The sequence below is a fragment of the Triturus cristatus genome, chromosome 2_2 (genome assembly GCF_964204655.1).
Source record: "Triturus cristatus chromosome 2_2, aTriCri1.1, whole genome shotgun sequence".
Classification (NCBI taxonomy): Eukaryota; Metazoa; Chordata; class Amphibia; order Caudata; family Salamandridae; genus Triturus; species Triturus cristatus.
The window spans coordinates 1,183,798,019-1,183,815,934 of record NC_140582.1 but is presented as its reverse complement, the minus strand read 5'-3'; the positions used below and the strand labels follow the sequence as shown (position 1 = coordinate 1,183,815,934).

Here is a 17,916-nt window from a genome sequence, read left to right as displayed (position 1 = left end):
GATCCCTCCTGAGTACCATGATAATTGTGGGTGACATGTGGACTCTACTATGGGATTGTAAGCACCCCAGAATTGTCCTTAAACTCTACAATACAATCAAAACAATGGCGGGTTGGCACTGCCTGACATATGGGCCTATTCCTCAGCGGCCCACCTCATAATTATCAATGATTGGCTATTTGCCCCCTAGACCACTCAACCTTCTGGCTGGAATGGGGAAAATGGGCGTGCCTACACTCCTTATAAGGAGGCTGGCGGACTCGGTGTTTCCTTGCTGCCGTTCAGGTCAAGCAGGCAGCTTGGGATATATATGGCTATGAAAACTAAAGGGCGGCACGGCAAACCAACGAGGGAAACCCCTTAATGGGAGGGACAGCGGCTTCCTGAAATACAAAAACTGCGGGGATTCAAGGTCTGGGTCTTAATCGGGATAGCCAGGGTGGGAGACCTGTCGGAGGGTGGCAAAATCATGCTGTTCTCCTCGCTCCATCAAGACTACAGGATGAAAAGTTTGAGAACCACTGCTTTGCACACTTCAGGACCATATTAAACCCTTCACCGTGACAATAATTGTGATTGTTTGTGGCACCCATGCTCGCGGTACAAGTGCGTCGGTACCCATCTCGAATCAAGCGCTCTGCAAGCGATGCAACCAGAGTGAAGATGTTAATGCACCAGTCTCCTTCAGTGGTGAGACACCATCACTCTGAAGATATTAAATCCTTTATAATTCCTGTTTTGGTAAATGCCAAATGTCCCTAGGAGAGATTCTAACTCCTGAGTTCAGTCCGTCACATCTCCATCGTCTCACTGGAGTTCTTTTGGAAGGCCACTGTGACACATTACGTCCAGGAGCAATGGAGAAATTGGTGCATGAGTTTTAAAACAATCTGCAGATGAAAGCTTTTTTGCAATAAAATGTCTACATTCTCATGTACACAGCAGTATTGTGGTTCTGTCTCCGATCTTCCGCATGTGCGTCACGGAGATTTGTGACTAGACTCTTGTCTATGACATGCGTTACTATATAGAAAATGGAGATCTGTTTGACGGAATGTCCCGAAAGACTGTTTACATATAAGGCAACGACTTAAAACCTGCATATAAACTAAATAAAACCCCAAAAACATTAACCAGGGTGTAGCCGGTGTGCCTGTCTGCTTTGCATTCCTTGCAGGCAGGTAGTTAGCCATTTCCAACGCTTTATCTGTTAAATATGCAGGCGGGTCCTAGCTGTCCAGCATCTGTATCCATTAAGGCAGGTAGAGCTTCACGCAGATGGACGGTGAGATGATTGCTGGCTGCCTTCAATGATTAATTCCTGGACTTTGGCTGGGAGAGGGTCAAGAGCCAGGTCGGCTCAGTGAACTGAGAGGATGCTCAAAGTTCTCATCTAGTTTAAAACAAGTTAAAGCAAATCAAATATCTGTCCAACTTGTATAAAACCTTCACCCTGACAGAGGGGGACGCGGGCTTGTCAATGTTTTGGTGCCGACCCTTCAATATCGGAGCTGCTGAAGCTCGAACATCAGTTGCCGGAATGGCTCGGTGGAGACCAGTAACCCAGTTTTTGCAACAATGCCTTGGAGTATTGAGCATCAAAATGAATGCTTGTTGATGTGACCTATTCTAAATTGACAAAACCGTAAGCGATCAGAGTTGAGCGAGTTGTTGCTTCTCTTTTCTGGTCGCATTTTCCACACGAAAAAAGTCCATCTCCAGTAATGTTTGTCAGACCCTACTCTGTGGTCCACAGGAAGGTCAACGCGTGTTCATATTCAGCCGTTGTCTTCCAAGCGTAGGAACTCATCCTGGCTTCTAATTAGAAGTACTCGATTTGAATAGGGTGTACTCCTGTATGGAGGTTTCGGGCTGAGATTTGTCCAGAAAGACTACTCCATCAGAGAAGACTTTAGATGCCGTTATCGTAAATTAGCAACCGGAGTAGAACGCTAGGAGTTGGCAGCCAATCCAAACGCTTCACTTTTAGGTTGTGGCTACTGTTATAGGCCCGCAAAGAGCGCTCTGTGGCTGCCGGTCCCCTGCTTCTCCGGCTTGGCTTTTCCTAGACTGCATTTATCAAACTTGTACCCGGGCAATAATAAACTGTATAGGAAAAAGATGTACCTAGTGGATTTAGCAAATTACCAATCTATAGAGGATTTACAACAAAAATTGCTTAGCTGCACGGATTGTAATACATTTCCAAACTGTCAATGAGACATGAATTAATGAGACATAAGTAGATCAACTTAAAGTATGCAATGTTTAACTTCTTACAGTAGTGCTGAGTGTTCCAGTGACCAGAGAGAGGAGGAAAACAAAACCTACAAGAGTGTGTGCAGCAAAAAGAAAGGAGGCAATGGAGAAAGCTTTAAGCTGTTTTTACAGATCTCTACCAAACATGGGTCGAGTGATTAAATCCAAACCTGTCCAAGTGGCCAAAGAGGAGAGGGCATGTAGGCATTGAATAATCCTTAACCAATGTTTGTTTTCTATGAACTACTTAAAAAATTAAAAAATTGATTTTGCGGTGATCAACTGATGTGGCGGGATTTTGACCTGATTAGGTAAGGAAGCATCAGTAATGGTCCACGCGAGGTTCCGTCTGTGGTTTATACGACTGTATTGAGGTCCAACCTCCCGTGTGTAACGCACACATCCCCTTGCCTCCAACGTGGCCCATTGCTTATGCCAAGTAGTGGAGTAGCAGCGCCGAGAAGTAAGGGGGGGGCATTGTTGGCCCGAGCCGCTATAATCGCTGAAACTCCTCCGATTTCCGATGAATGTTGCCCAACCAATGGCGTCGACTCGAGCCCGCTCGTGCCTTAATGTTTGTACCCGATGGAGCTTCATGCGCCTTAGCTGTGCCCAGGTCGCTGCCTGTGCTCGGTCTGCAGTGACCCTGGGGTCGCGTGCAGCGATTTCAGGCCTAGGCCCCAGTCCCCGTCGCTGCGCATGCGCACCATGGGACGTGCACGTGGTTACAGGGAGCATGCGCGTGATAACCGGGACCGCTGTGAACTACGCAGCCTGCGCACGATTACAGGAGTGAGTGTTGTGCGCTATATAGCGTGGATGTGATTGCACGGATCGCTACGCAGCGTGCACGTGATCACAACGAGCGACAGCGTTGCAACAGCACGGAGCATGCACGTGATTACAGGGAGCGTTGCTCAACTTGGTCAGCACGGAGCGTGCACGATTGCAGGGAGCTGCGCAGCACGGAGCGTGCACGTGATTTCAGGGATCGTTGCGAAGCACGGAGCGTGCACGTGATAGCAGGGAGCGTTGTTCAGCGCGGAGCGTGCACATGATTGCAGGGAGCTGCGCAGCTCCGAGCGTGCAGCGCGGAGCGTGCGCGTGATTGCAGGGAGCGTTGCGCAGCACGGAGCGTGCACGTGATTGCAGGGAGCTGCGCAGCGTGCACGGGATTGCAGGGAGCTGCGCATCACGGAGCGTGCACATGATCCCAAGAGGTGCTGGATTGGGGTTGGGTTCTTCCCGCAGCTGTTTGCCTTAAGTTCATATTGCTTCAATCGACGTGGCTTATAAAGTAGCCAGACCACCGAGCGCGTGCTGCAGAGGTAGGCCAGTTGAATCTACCGCGCTTTCAATGCTTTACTCTTCTCTAATTTGCAGTATTATGCCGCGTTCTGCCCTCACCCATCTATGCCCATGTTTATTTGATTCTTGATTTCAGTTGTGTAAAGCGCATGTGCTCATTCATCCTCGTGTCCTATTCTTGACTCCTCTCCCTCCAGCCCCCTTCTTAACTGGCCTCCTCAGGGGTTTAAAGTTCCGTTCACGATATTCACAGTTGTAGCTGGAGTGTGTAGTTTCTGCAGAATAGTCTGCTTCGGCACGCCTTTGATGGGATCCGGAATGCCACTCCATCTTGGCTACTCGTGTTCTTGTCTCCTCTATGGGTGCTTTTCCATAGGTGGGTACCTGAACTCCGCTTGCTTCCATAGTTTGGGCATCTAAGGACATGCCTCCTGGTTCCTTACTCGGATATCGCATTTTGGTGCTTCATGGAATAACAGACTGAAGTCCCTCACTTATGGTCATTCCTGAGGGAAGTTCTCCCTGAGCGGAGGGATGAGCAGAACATCTGTTTCCCGAGTGGCCCTGAATATGGGTGATATTTCTTGGGTGGTGAGGGGTTATCCTGTGCTGGCGGTGGTTGTGAGTTGCCTGCTACAGACCATCTCCGCAGGGGGTTTCATGGTAGGGTTTCTGCTCTCGCACCACTCAGCCTAGCCAGGTTCTGCCACAGAGGTACCTTCAGAGTCTGCGTGGACCTCTGTGATGGCACTAACACCCTTGTGATGTTTTAAGTCCTCATCTTGGCAGCCCTTTCACACACCTGATGTGGCCATGTGATAATGTACTGTTATAGGTTCAGCGGATTGGTTTGGTGTTATTTTTTTTTCTTGACGTAGTATCTCATGGGCGGGACCTTTGTCAACAGCCTGCTCCTGTCCACAATCCTGTTTCTAAGGAGTTCTTGTGCATTGTGCCACTGTTGTTGTGTGTGGTGCTTCCATGTAACAGTCTCTCGGGACCGGTCTTATTCATGTGTATGACGCCAGATTCTGCCATTAACTGCTAGTTGTGTACAGTCTCCTGCCTCCCGCTAACGTCCCTAGGCTCGGTGTCCACTGGCTGCCCGGTCCAGACTCTTTGGGGTTTATTTTGGTGGTATCCTTGGGTAGTTTATGGGACCTGCATTGTGCTACAGATTCTTGGAGTGATGGTGTCTGCTTTGACATGGGCCACACCTGGTGTGCTTCAGAGTTTTTCAAACACCAATGGTGAATCTAAGTGTTTTGTGGCTAAACCAGTGGGCTCATTGCCTCCTACCTGCATCAACAAGATGGAGCCTGTAATATTGTGGGACTCTGAAGGCCCAGTAAATATTTTTGATTCATTCTCAGTACCTATGTGCAATACTTCTGAACATCCACACACTAAACCCAGCCCCTGCTGCACTGTGCGTAGCCCTGTCCACACTTTACTGCTCACTAGTAGCTTTTTAGGTCTCGCCTGACACAGCGCATGCGCTGGTCTGGGGAGACTTATTGAGAGGGCTCCAAAAAGTGCTACCAGGCCAGCCTAGAGCTACAGTGCATATGCGGGGGCACGCGCTCTGCGCTTGACCGCGATTACTTTCACTTTCGCGGCCGCTTTGATGTTTGATCGCGATCACTTTCGCGGCCGCTTGGCATAGCCAATAGGTCTCGCTTTTGGGACCTTTATAAGTATTTAGTTATGCAACTGTTGCATTGCTAAACACTTAAAGGTCCCAAAGGCGAGACCTATTGGCTATGCCAATGCTTGTTTGTTGTTGTTGCAGTTTTATAGCACAAACTTAACCCGAAGGTATTGGAGCGCTTTAAATGACCCACCAGTTGCAATACACAAGGAAGCACTTTTTTTTTTGGCAGGCACGAGGAGATTACGTGATTTGCCCAGAATCAGGATGTTGAGCGAATGCCGGCAGTCGTCAGAGCTGGTTTGCTACATCTTCTGCCTTAATATGTGCTTTTGGTACATTCTCATTGGTCCTACCCACCTCAGCTGCTTATCCCACCCCTGAGGACATTGTCTGCAGCCCACACTAAATGTGCTGGGTAAAGGGGGTGGGGGACGTGGCCTTAATCTACCTTCCCCCCCCGTAGACCCTGGTTTATATTCAGAGGAAAAAAATAAATTGGTCTGGAGGAGCTGTATTTGAAGGTTCCAAGGAAGACCAGCATTGGCAAAGGAAATAGTTCTTTCTTTGGCAAGCCATTTCAATGGGTCTCCTAAATATATTTTATATTACAAGCATTTGCTGCAAAAAGAAATAAAAACTTCCATCCGCTAAACATAGTTGCCTTATGGTGCAATATACATTTTAAATAAAAATTAAAAAAAAAGCCTTTCATGTAAATAGTACAGGTGCTTTCTATCAGGCAGGTTTATGTAGAACATGTATTCAACCCCTTTTTAGTTTAATGCTCATCCCAGGGAATTCATATTTTTGCAAAGAAAGGCTGCTGTTCGTTTTGAATAATTGTAACCTGAAGACGTATTTTACCCAAAAATGAATGGCTGAAAAAAAAGCAGAAGCGCTTTCACTTAGTGCACCAGAACAAATGGCTGAAGTGGGCTTACCTTATGTCCCTGTTTGTTATGCTGTGGTGGGCGGAAGCAGAATATGAATGACAGCTGACCAGACCAATGGTGAAAGAGGGCGGACCCAAAGACCCTCTGTGCATTTTTTTATTTATGATCTTTTTTTTTACTCCACAAGGATAAACAGCGAAAACTAGGTTTTTAGGTCAGCTCTTACAAAAAAACACACCTTAATTTGCTCCTTGTGGTACGTTCCTAAGGGCAGGTGAAGTTTGCAGGTGGTGGAGGTAGTGAACCTCCTTCACTCGCTAATGATACAGCTACAATCTACGGTGTAAAGCGCACAGCCATGGGAGTTAAGACCACTGTCGCATCCTGCAGTGTCCTGCGTTCCCATCCACCCAAATAAATGTAAAATGCGTGGATCCTACCCGGTTACCTGCAGTGCTGCTAATTTCAAATGCTGCTCTAATTAAACATCTTTCCTAGCATTTCATTTGTTTTGGTTTCTCCTCTTGACTGATAAATCTCTGGGAACAAAAACATATAGAATGTTTTCCTTGAGCTACTCTACGAATTTCTTTATTTTTTTTTTACTGGGTATTTTAGTACTTTGTAGTTTTCTATAGGATCTATTAGAAATCAGAATAGTACATGTAGGTAGATTCCATCATTTAATGGTTAATAGCACATTCTAACCGAGTCCCAGAAGCAGCCCAGCGGCTCCAACTGTGGAACCTTCGAGAGTAGTGCATATCCGCTTTTGATACATACTGTAAGCGTGGAACCTTCGAGAGTAGTGCATATCCGCTTTTGATACATACTGTAAGCGTGGAACCTTCGCGAGTAGTGCATTTTAGCATTCTAAAGTTAGACTGCTCCTATGGAGACTTTGTTTTGTAGTGCATATCAACGTCCTAAGCATAGGCTGTATGTGAGGGACCTTAAAGTAGTGCAGATCAGTTTTGTAAAGGTAGACCGTACTTTGTGAGGTAGTGCGTAACAACATTCTAAATGTAGACAGTACCTGTGGAACCTTCGTAAGGTAATACATGTCAGCGCTCTGTAGGTAGACCGTACCAGTGGAACCATTACATGTCAGTGATATATAGGTAGACCGTACCGATGGAACCTTCTTAAGGTAGTCCATGTCCGCGTTCTATAGGTACACTGTACCCGTGGAACCCCTGTAAGGTAGTGCATGTTGGAGCTCTATAGGTAGACTGTGCCAGTAGAACCATTGAATGTCAGAGATGTATAGGTAGACAGTACCGGTGGAACCTTCGTAAGGTAGTCAATGTCCGCGTTCTATAGGTACACTGTACCGGTGGAACCTTCTTAAGGTAGTCCATTTCCGCGTTCTATAGGTAGACTGTACCCATGAAACATTCTTAAGGTAGTGCATGTTGGAGCTCTATAGGTAGAACGTGCCAGTGGAACCATTGAATGTCAGCGATATATAGGTAGACAGTACCGGTGGACCCTTCGTAAAGTAGTCCATGTCCGCGTTCTATAGGTAGACTGTACCTGTGAAACATTCGTAAGTTAGTGCATATCGGTGTTCTAAAGGTAGACTGCATTAGAATCTTAGAGCAGTAACAGTGGAACTGGGGAAGAGAGCGGCAGAGGGAAAACAAGAGGGAGCATACCTAACCTATTGATATTTCTGTGATCTGCTGGTGGCCCTCAATGCTATTGCATCTCATATAAACCCGCTAGGGCCGTCCGACCTCAAACGCTTGCCAAGCCCTGACGTGTATCGAGCCAGAGCAGGAGGACGCTCGTTTTCTCATATAGCTGCCCAACACTGGAACAATTTTCTGTTGATATACGTACTCAAAATCTATCAGATTTTAGTCAGCTTTTTAAAACATGGCTGTTTTAGTCCAGCCCCTTTTTAAAAAAAATTTTTTTTATCTGCTCCTCTTACACTCCTCTTCATCACAATCTACAATCCCACCCTAACATCCCAGTGGCACCCCAAAACGAATTTGTTAGAAACCAAATTAAACTTAATTTGCCAAGAAATCGAACGCATCACAGCAAAACTAGACCTGTTAGTACAAACTAACTTCAAGGTGGTGGAGAATGACCTCTTGCAGAGTCCTCCACACAACCTGGATCGCCCCGCTCCCTTTTTTGGTCAACCACCCCGGTACCAAACACTACACATCTTCCCAACAGGCTACAGCATGGGTACCCGCAAACATTTTCCTGGGGGCCGCAAACTTTGGTCTATGATGTGACCGAGGGCCGCACTGATACCGGGGGGTGGGGGGCGGGATGGGGGGGGGGTGTAAAGTGGGTGTAGGTGAAGCAAAGCATGTATATCTGGTGGCAGTCTTGAAAAACTAACTTGTTCCTAAAGTTAAGGGCCTAGTTACTTCCTTTCCCCAACTACAAATTAACCTTTAAATAAGTGCTTGCTGTATGTTTAACATTATTTTTCATGTTGATGCGGAGTCAAGTAAACAGCAGCCCAGTGCTGCTGCTGCCCAGGGACCCGTATGCGTCCCCCGGTCTGTACTTTGAGTAACACTGGGCTACAGGCTAATGCGTTGCTATCCATGTCCGATATAGAAGACCTGCTGCAATCATATGAGACAACACCTCAGACACACACTACATTGACCTACGGAATACAAACAGTAGTCCTCACCAATACACTTAAGCTGAACTACAGAAAGCCGGCCACAAATCACAATGGGCCCTATTACACAAGGGGCACACTTTTCCTGTTTGCGCCACGGTGCACCTTTAAGCAGGTCCCCTACATGCAAACAGGGAAACTGCCCCGTATCACATTGAATGTGCTGCCCCCAGGGTAGCTGCAAACTCATTATGCCCCCAGGACAGCTCATTTAAGTGAAATACGGATCAGCTAATTCTAAGGCGCTCCGTGTTTCACTGTACAGGCGCAAACCACCTGCACTTTCAAAAGGAGAGAGAGATCCCCTTGCAGGCGAGGGCAGTGAGTGACTGCATCTTCCTGCAATGGGGTGTCTGGGGAGGTCCATGGTACTCCTTGACACCCCCAGAGGGCTTCCATCTGGGAGGTGCACTGACGGTACAAACGAGAATATGGGAGGGCTACCATAACCGGCTTGCCGAAAGCAAGAACAGCAACGCTCTCGCAACCCTCAAAGAGGTGGCAAGAGTGAATAGAAGAATGAAACGTTTCAGCTACATCACTCCCTTGCTCAAATCTCTACACTGGCTCCCTTTTAAAGCCAGAATCCAGTTAAAATAGCCTGCTTGACCCACTAGGCCATCCACCTTGAAAAACCTGTATATTTGGCACCGAAGCTCAAGAAATCAGGAGGCAGCCGCTCCCTTACGAGTGCCAGCTTCCTCCTGCTAGAACCTCCAAGATTTAGAAAAAACACCTATGACCGCACCTTCTCCGGGTCGACCACAAGAAGTCTGGACTCGATGCCTCCAGAAACATGGGCAAACCCTTCAATCTTGGCCTTCAATAATAAAGTCCAAATGATCTTATTTAACTGATTTTCTCTATGATGTCTTCTGTCATGATCATACCTGACCAATCGGTCATAAGAGATCCTGGGAGGGTCAGCTAGGTGAACCCACATGCGCAATACGGACTGCTTGAGTAACGCAAGTTGTATCCTTACCCAAAGTGGCTTGGGACAGTGAAAGAAAGAAAATCCCTTCCCATTACAACAATGTACAGCGCTCTGATACCCTTGGGTCTTGTGCTATTTAAACTCTCTAAATATATGATACTTACATGGTCAGTGGTTGGTATTGTGCCGGGATATTCCTTGGCGAGTGAGTTGGCACACAGTCCATCTAGATTACATAACATTGTGGTTAATATAAATACTAGACTACAGCAGTTTACATTGGCCTGTGAATGGCCCAGTGTTTGCGTCAACTTTGTCCGAACATGGCCCGAACATAGATTTACCGAACTGGAGAGTCGAGAACCGGGGTGGAACTGTCTGCCTTTATAGAGAGCACCTCTACTTTACCAAGAGACGTATGATCAATAAATGGAACAACTCTGGGCACTTTGCTTGTATGAAATGCACATCATTGCCTTCGTTTTGAAACATCCACATTATGGATCGTGTCTCCATAACCTATTTTGTTTTTGATGCTGTAGTGTCTCGTGGTCTCGCATTCTGGCAGAAAACCATTCTTATTAAAACAAACTATTTTAGGTGCGCTTGTTTAAGTTCATGACCAGGACGTGTACATTAGTGCACTTAGGGTCAGTCAAAATAGTTGATCGGCCTATTTCAGGCTCTTCTGTTTTAAATTCCATCTTCTGTCTGTAAACAGGATTTCTGGCAAAGCAGTTCTGTTGTCACTGAAGCACATAACAGGGAGGACAACCCTCTTGAGACAAAAGAGTCAGTAAATGTTTTGGTCGAGGAATTTAAATTCACTCTTTACAACTTACAAGCCATCCCTTCGTGTGTTGGCGTCCTTTAAAAAAAAAAAAAAAAAAAAATAATTCTCTTGTGGTTCCCAGTATGAAAAGTAATCCCATATGGCACAGAACATTCACCCTCACTTGATTTTGAATTCAAAATCTAACGAGGGGGCGTAGCCAAGCCGCAGACCGAATAGCCGCGCGGCGTTGAAGCTCCGCCAGCCGACCGACAATAAATGTGTTTCCCCCCGCATCCAGTGCTGATACGAGGGAGGCAAGGGCGTCGGTGCACCCCTGAAGCAATGCAGAGAGTATCGCGAGGAAATTGAACGGTGCGGGGTATACGAGACGGCCCGAGGCGATGTGTACCTGCGAGCCGGAGGAGGAGAAAATGGCGGCCTGAACGAATGCCGTGACTGAGCGCAGCCCCTACAGACATCGAAGCAGCCTTCTACCCTGAGAGGGGACCTGCAGTGCCGGTTAGTGCCCGGGTGCCGGTCTGGTACGCCTCCGCTTCCCCCACCCCCGCACTTCCACAATAAGCGTAATCACTGTGGCCGAGGCAGGGCCGGCCTGGCCCCGCTGCGGGTTTGCAGCCGCGCTCCCTCCTGATTCCAGTAGCCCCACCGACAATTGGGTCGCCGAGGCAGCCGATATTGAGGCGGCGCGAGCCTTGCATTGAGGGGGAATGCTAGAGGCTGCCTGTGGCCCCCGGTGCCCGGTAATCTCCTGCGCAGTCCCCCACCGATATGGCCTAATCTAATGTTAACTCCGCTGCGTACTTGGAACAGCTGTCTCTACGGCCGAGGCGGAATTGAATACAGCAAACGCCTACACGCATCCTGGCATTGCGGGGCTCTTCAGCTCACCTGGCATCCTCTGGCCAATTGAACTTGCTGGCTACTGGCAGGCTGCTGGACTTTGTGCGGGGCTTTGTGCCCCTGATGCCCCACCCACAGTCCACAACCCGGTTTGCTGTCACAGAGGTTGCCCACATCAGTCGCCAAGCCGTGTGACAGCATCTCCCACACCAACGCTGGGGGCCCGGTTTGTTTAGAAGGGGTGATTGTGATATAGCGGGCATATTGTTGACTGGGTGCCTTGGGGGCGCGGTGTCTGTGGTGGCCGGTGGAGACCTCTTTGCCTCGACACCCATAGCACGGCCAGCAGCATCCTTGGGGCGACCACGGTGGTGGGTCAGTTCCCTAACTCTCTACAACGGCATGGGTTGCAAGGACCCGCAACAAAGGACACTCCCATCGGAGAAGACGACGGAAGAAGGCCCAGACATGGCGGAACGTGCCTCGAGCCCTGCTCGTGACGCAGCCACCTTGGCCCCTCCAACTGAGTGGTTACAGGAGATGAGAGCCGGTTTTAGGTCTTTAGACAGTCGCTTTGACTCCCTTTACAAAACGCTCGAAGCAATGGGCACGAAAATCCAGGCACATGATAAACGGCTCGACGCGGCGGAGGCGCGGATCTCTGACATTGAGGATGGCACAGCGCAAGCAACTAAAAATCAGGCCGAATGGAACGCATATTGAAGGAGGTGGCCATAAAGAATGAAGACCTTGAAGCGCGCAGCCGCCGCAATAATGTGCATATTCTTGGGGTTCCGGAGTCCACGTGTCGTCTGGCCCTCTTTGTCGAAACCCTGTTAGCAGATATGCTTGGGAGGGAATCTTTCACACCTGGATTTGTGGTGGAGTGGGCCCACTGCACCCTTGGGCCACGACCTAACCCGGGCCTCCCTCCTCGCCCTCTGATAGGCCGTATCATGAACTTCCAAGATGGGGACACGGCTCTGCGCTTGGCCAGAGATCGTGGGAACACTACTTGGCAGGGCTCAAAGATCGCTCTTTATCCAGACTTCACAGTGATGGTGAAGGAGGCCAGGTGCAAATTTACCGGGGTAAAGACCACCCTCCAAAATCTCGGCCTCAAATACGGCATGTTATATCCCGCACGGCTTAGGGTGGAGGTTGGAGGCCGGGTACTTTTTTTTTTTTTTTTTTTTTTTTTTTTTTTTTTTTGACCATCCTAATGAGGTCCAAGAATTCTGTCGCACCTATATGAGCAGTAATGACCAGCCACACGAAGACCGGGGCGTCCCGTCCCCTCCACATAGCAGATCCGTCGCCAGTTTGGACCTATTCTCAGGCTTTGGGTGACTTTGATGTGTGGTTGTCCCCCCAACACCCCCCACTTTTTTTTGTTTTGTTTCTTGAACTACATGGGGACACATTATGATCCGGTTTAATATGTACTTCACAGTTGGTCGGCTGACGTGGCGTTGCCACCCCCCTGGGTTTGTTCTGGTTGGTCCTGATGTAGAGCTCTTCCACTGTAAAGTTGATTGGTACTCTGTTTTTTGCTTGCAGGATGGGGTTTGCCTTGCCTTTTTTGCAGTAAGGCTGGGTGATGGGAGGGGGGTTAGGGTAGGGTCCATTGCCTTTATGATTGATTATCGTACTTATTGTCTTTGGTTCTGGTTCAACGCTTTTAAAATAACATTCGTCCTCATTCGACTTCTTAAGGCTCACAGATGGCGCAACCAGGTTTAATCACAGGTCCCTCTAATTTGGCTCTGCTGTCGTGGAATGTCAAAGGTCTCCATAACCAGCGTAAACGACGGCAGGTGGTGCATTATTTAGATGGACATAATAGAGGTTGCTTTCCTGCATGAAACACACTTACCAGTTTCAGACGCTGCACGTTTCGCTTCCAGTTGGGGTGCCCACAGGTATTTCGCTAATTTTAGTAACTATGCGAGAGGCACGGCAGTTCTTATACATAAGAGAGTCCCCTTTAGTTGCCAGTTGGTCGTCCAGGATAAGGAGGGTCGGCATACTATTGTAGTAGGGTCCATGATGGGTCACACGGTTACTTTGATATGTGTCTACGCCCCCAACACCGACTCCCCGGAATTTTTTCATGCACTGCATACTCAACTCTCCAAACTAGAACCCACTTTGGTTATGATAGGCGGGGATTTCAATCTCATTTTGAATACGGACCTGGATAGTACATCCGCCTCTCCAGATACTAAACCTAGAGCGCGGCGTGCTTTGAGAGACTTATGCAACCAGTTTTCATTGATAGACATTTGGCTCAGGCGCAATCCTACCACTACTAATTACACACATTACTCAGGGCAACACAACACGTGGACCAGGATCGATCTGGCTGATCTCCCCGGGTGTGTCCCCCTGGTATCAAACGTTGAATACACTCCTAGAACATATTCCGACCACTCCCCGGTACAACTTTATCCCACGCCCCGAGGGGTTCGAAAGGCAATGGCGCTTTCCCTGTCGCGCTCTCCTAAACTACCTTTTCTGTCACGAGGTCAGAGAAGCGATAGAGGATTATTTCACTATTAACACTGGCTCGGTGGACTCCTGAGCGGTGCTGTGGGAAGGGTTCAAAGCCTACATCCGCGGTGTCTGCATTTCCAAACATGCAGGGGTACTCAAGGCTCTACTCGCAACACTAGCTAGGATAGAGGGTGAACTGGAAACACTTGGCGCGGCATGCTCCCCCATCCACCTCGCAAGGCAGGCGGCTGCCCTCCTTTCAGAATACAGAGAAACAGCGGATCGCGAGATCCTTTATTTGGGTAAATATCAAACAGCCCGTAGATATGGTGAGGGCGATCGTCCTGGTCGCACACTGGCTCAAACCCTCAGGCCACCCTACAGCAAAGCATACATCACAGAGATCCGCAACAAAGACGGGACTCTACTCATGACTCCCACTGATATCCGGGATGAATTCCTGTCGTACTACACTACGCTATATACATCTAGACACGGCAGTGACAAGACCGCACAAGAGGATTATCTATCTGAAATTGCCTTAGTCTACCTAGAAAAAAACATGTAGGAATTCATGGCAGAACCCATCACAGAGAATGAGGTATGTGGGGCAATTAAAGTGCTTCGTGGCTCCTCCGCCCCAGGCCTTGATGGCTTTACCGGGGAGTTCTACAAGGCCTTTTCAGACCTTCTAGCACCGAACTTGATCGAAGTATATGCGGAGGTCCTATAAAAACAAATCCTGCCTCCTACATTAAGCGTAGCTGTTATTATTATTATTATTCCTAAGCCCGGTAAAGACCCCTCCCTTTGTGAATTATACAGGTCTCTCTCGCTACTAAATGTAGATTATAAAATGCTTGCTAAAATTGTCGCTAATAGACTGTCGCAGGTAATGGAGTTCATTATCTCCCCAGCACAATCCGGCTTTGTCCCACTTCGTTCGACCTCATTAAATTTACGGACCTTGTTCACAGTATTGCATACAATAAATCCTGAAATTCCTGCAACGGCTATTCTTGACACAGAAATAGCCTTCGACACACTCGAGTGGCCCTTCTTTGTATCCATAATGTGTCGTATGGGTATGCCAGCTGGCTTAATAGCCACTACAGGCTTATTATATAGTCGTCCAACGGCAATTCTTCGCATAAACGGCACCATATCTGGCTCCTTCGCACTACCCTGCGGTACACGTCGGGGATGTCCTCTGTCGTCCCTTTTATTCATTCTTGCCATGGACCCCTTAATACGGCACTTTCAGGAACGACATCTTCATAGAGGACTGCAATTTAATACAGGCCCCCTTTTGGTTTCATTATATGCAGACAATACTATTCTCTGTCACCTGAACCTAGCCCCGCTTATCCGGGAAATCCTATGTTTTGGACAGCACTCTGGCACAAATCAATTATTTTTCCCTTAACCACCAGTACGCCCCTTTGGGATTGTGAGTTTCCATTGGAATGGTGCTCGGAATCCGTCAAATATCTGGGTATCCATGTACACTTGGACCCGGTCCAGATTATGCGCCTTAATTATGGACAAGCGATCGAGAAGCTGGAGACTCAGGTGGAGAAATGATTACGTCTCCCTCTGTCCATGGCAGGCAGAATCGCTATAATTAAGATGATGGTCCTACCCAAATTTTTATATTTTTTTAATAATATTCCCATGCCGCTCACACATAGTTTCTTTCTAACACTACGATCCCATCTTATCCAGCTGGTGCGGGGTGGCGGACGGCCACGTGTTCGATGGAAGATACTCACTTTACCGTATGATAGGGGCGGATTTGGAGTGTCGGACTTTTATTTATACTACTTAGTGGCAGAGTGTAGCTACGCCTTTGCTTGGTATCACCCAGACGCAAGGATCCCATTCCTGCGCCCAGAGGCCGATTTTGTCCTGCCTGAGTTGCTAGCAACTGTCTTGCCCAGGGGCAAACCCAGGAGTCCAGTCAACATACAAACTGTTTCGACCACCAGCTGGGCGTGGAGCAGGCTCCACCGCTACACTGGCACTTCAGTTTTATACTCATCGGCCCTTCCACTTCCGAATGCCCGTTGGCTCCCTATAACAGGTGAGAAAATTGTGCAACGCACATTGACTAAGTTTGACATTACCACGATAGGTGACTTGTACCCCGGCGGGCATATCTTTTTGGCCACTGAGGACGCTCGTTCCAAGAGGCCACGTTCATGGACAAATTCGTTCTTAAGAGACTATACTCGGCATTAAGAGCCACGATCGTTGGCTTTTCGCTGGAGCCTGACTCATTTACACATCTGTCTCTCCTCAATGAGAATGAAACACACATTGGTTTCCAAACTTTACAAACTCTGCATAGCACAGGTCCCTATCATAGACAAGCTTCGAGCAGAGTGGGAGGCTGATCTGGGACGTCCCAATTACGGACGACCAGTGGACTGTCTGCTGTAAAGCCACAAAGGTCATTTCATTGAACAGTCGCCATAAATTATTGCATTATAATTTCCTCCGAAGAATTTACATGACACCGGCTAAACTACATAAAATTGACCCCAATAGGCCACACACATGCCGGAAATGCGGCTCTCAGCACGCTGATTTTTGCCCATCTGTCCTGGACTTGCCCCTCGTATATGCCCATACTGGGAACAGGTGCACAAAACATTAGGGAACATTCTAGGGCTCACACTGGTTGCTATTCCGGAAATGGCACTGTTGGGCTACACTTAACTTTCCTAAAACAGTTCAGTACTTGCATCCCTTGGCCTTCTCTTGGCAAACCGCGGGATAGCGTTACACTGGGGCAGCAAAGTTTCTCCCACCTCGCAAGGCTGGTTAAATAGTTTAGCGCACTGCAGTACAAATAGCGAGATCTACTCCAACCTGTTACCCAGCACAGCCCGCCCCAAGGATATCTGGGGCCCAAATAAGGTATATTGACACCCTACTTAACTCCACCGCTTCCCAATCCAACTCTGGGTTAGTACCCACGGGTATAGGTTAGAACATTTGGATTCCACACTGACAAGTCACATACAGCTCTATATTGCACAGCTGGATTTTACGCCACCTTATGCACACCACGTCAGCACCTTTCTGTTATTCTGGGATACAGACGGCATCAGCTTGATGGCCAGGATCTGCTGCCTCAACAGACTTTGAAGGGACATTTTGATAATTGAGCGGCCTGTTGAGAATTGCATGACATGCATTGTATTGCTTACAGTTATTACGCTAAGAAATTATAAGATGCCTTTGTACATTACAATGTGAGATATGCACGATAACACTGTGTATATGATGCAGTTACCAAGGACGACTATAACGAATGAAACATGTCTGTTTTTTGATAATCAATGACAAAGTTAAACAAGCATTGGCATATCCAATAGGTCTCGCCTTTAGGACCTTATAAGTGTTTAGCCATGCAACAGTTGCATAACTAAATACTTATAAGGTCCCAAAAGCGAGACCTATTGGCTATGCAAGCGGCCCTGCGGCCGTGAAAGTGATCGCGATCGTGATCACGATCAAACATCAAAGTGGCCGCGAAAGTGAAAGTACTCGCGGTAAAGCGCGGCGCCCGCGCACATGCACTGTAGCTCTAGGCTGGCCTGGCAGCACTTTTTGGAGCCCTCTCAATAAGTCTCGCCAGACCAGCGCCTGCGCTGGGTCAGGCGAGACCTAAAAAAAAAACGAGGGTGCTTAAACAGAAATATATTCGCTAAAAAAGCTCATTCTGCCATGCCCCAACTCTAGAAGGACCACCTTTGGAAGCACACCTGCATCTGTGTCGATCTTCTTCCGCATCCTCGGTTCAGCGATGTTTGGAGGGAACACAGGCCTATAGCTCTGCGAGTCCTGCCCATTCTAGTGGTGGGGTTCCAGATAGTCCTGGGTAACACTTCTTCCCTACAGCAAGCTATAAAGTAATCTGTCATTTTATACAAGAAAAAATAGTCCAGGCAACCCTACTAAGAACAGATGGGCTGGGAGTGACTAAAGGTTACCTGAAACTAGGTCAGGGTGAAAAAGGCGATCTTTGTCAACCTTGATTCTGAGGACATAGACTGGCAAATTTAG

The 17,916-nt window shown here is 48.0% G+C and overlaps 1 protein-coding gene across 5 annotated transcripts in view; it reads left to right on the top strand.

Moving 5' to 3' along the window:
• Nucleotides 1–17,916, top strand: part of RAB11FIP5 (RAB11 family interacting protein 5) — a 334,850-nt gene that overhangs the window by 189,902 nt on the left and 127,032 nt on the right. The window contains exon 1 of one of the 5 annotated variants that reach the window (XM_085642765.1): nt 3,346–3,587. The exons of the other annotated variants lie outside the window; for them this stretch is intronic. The gene's annotated coding sequence lies outside the window, so the exon portion shown is untranslated. Of the gene's footprint in view, nt 1–3,345; nt 3,588–17,916 lie in introns of those variants that run through there. 5 annotated transcript variants of the gene reach the window in all.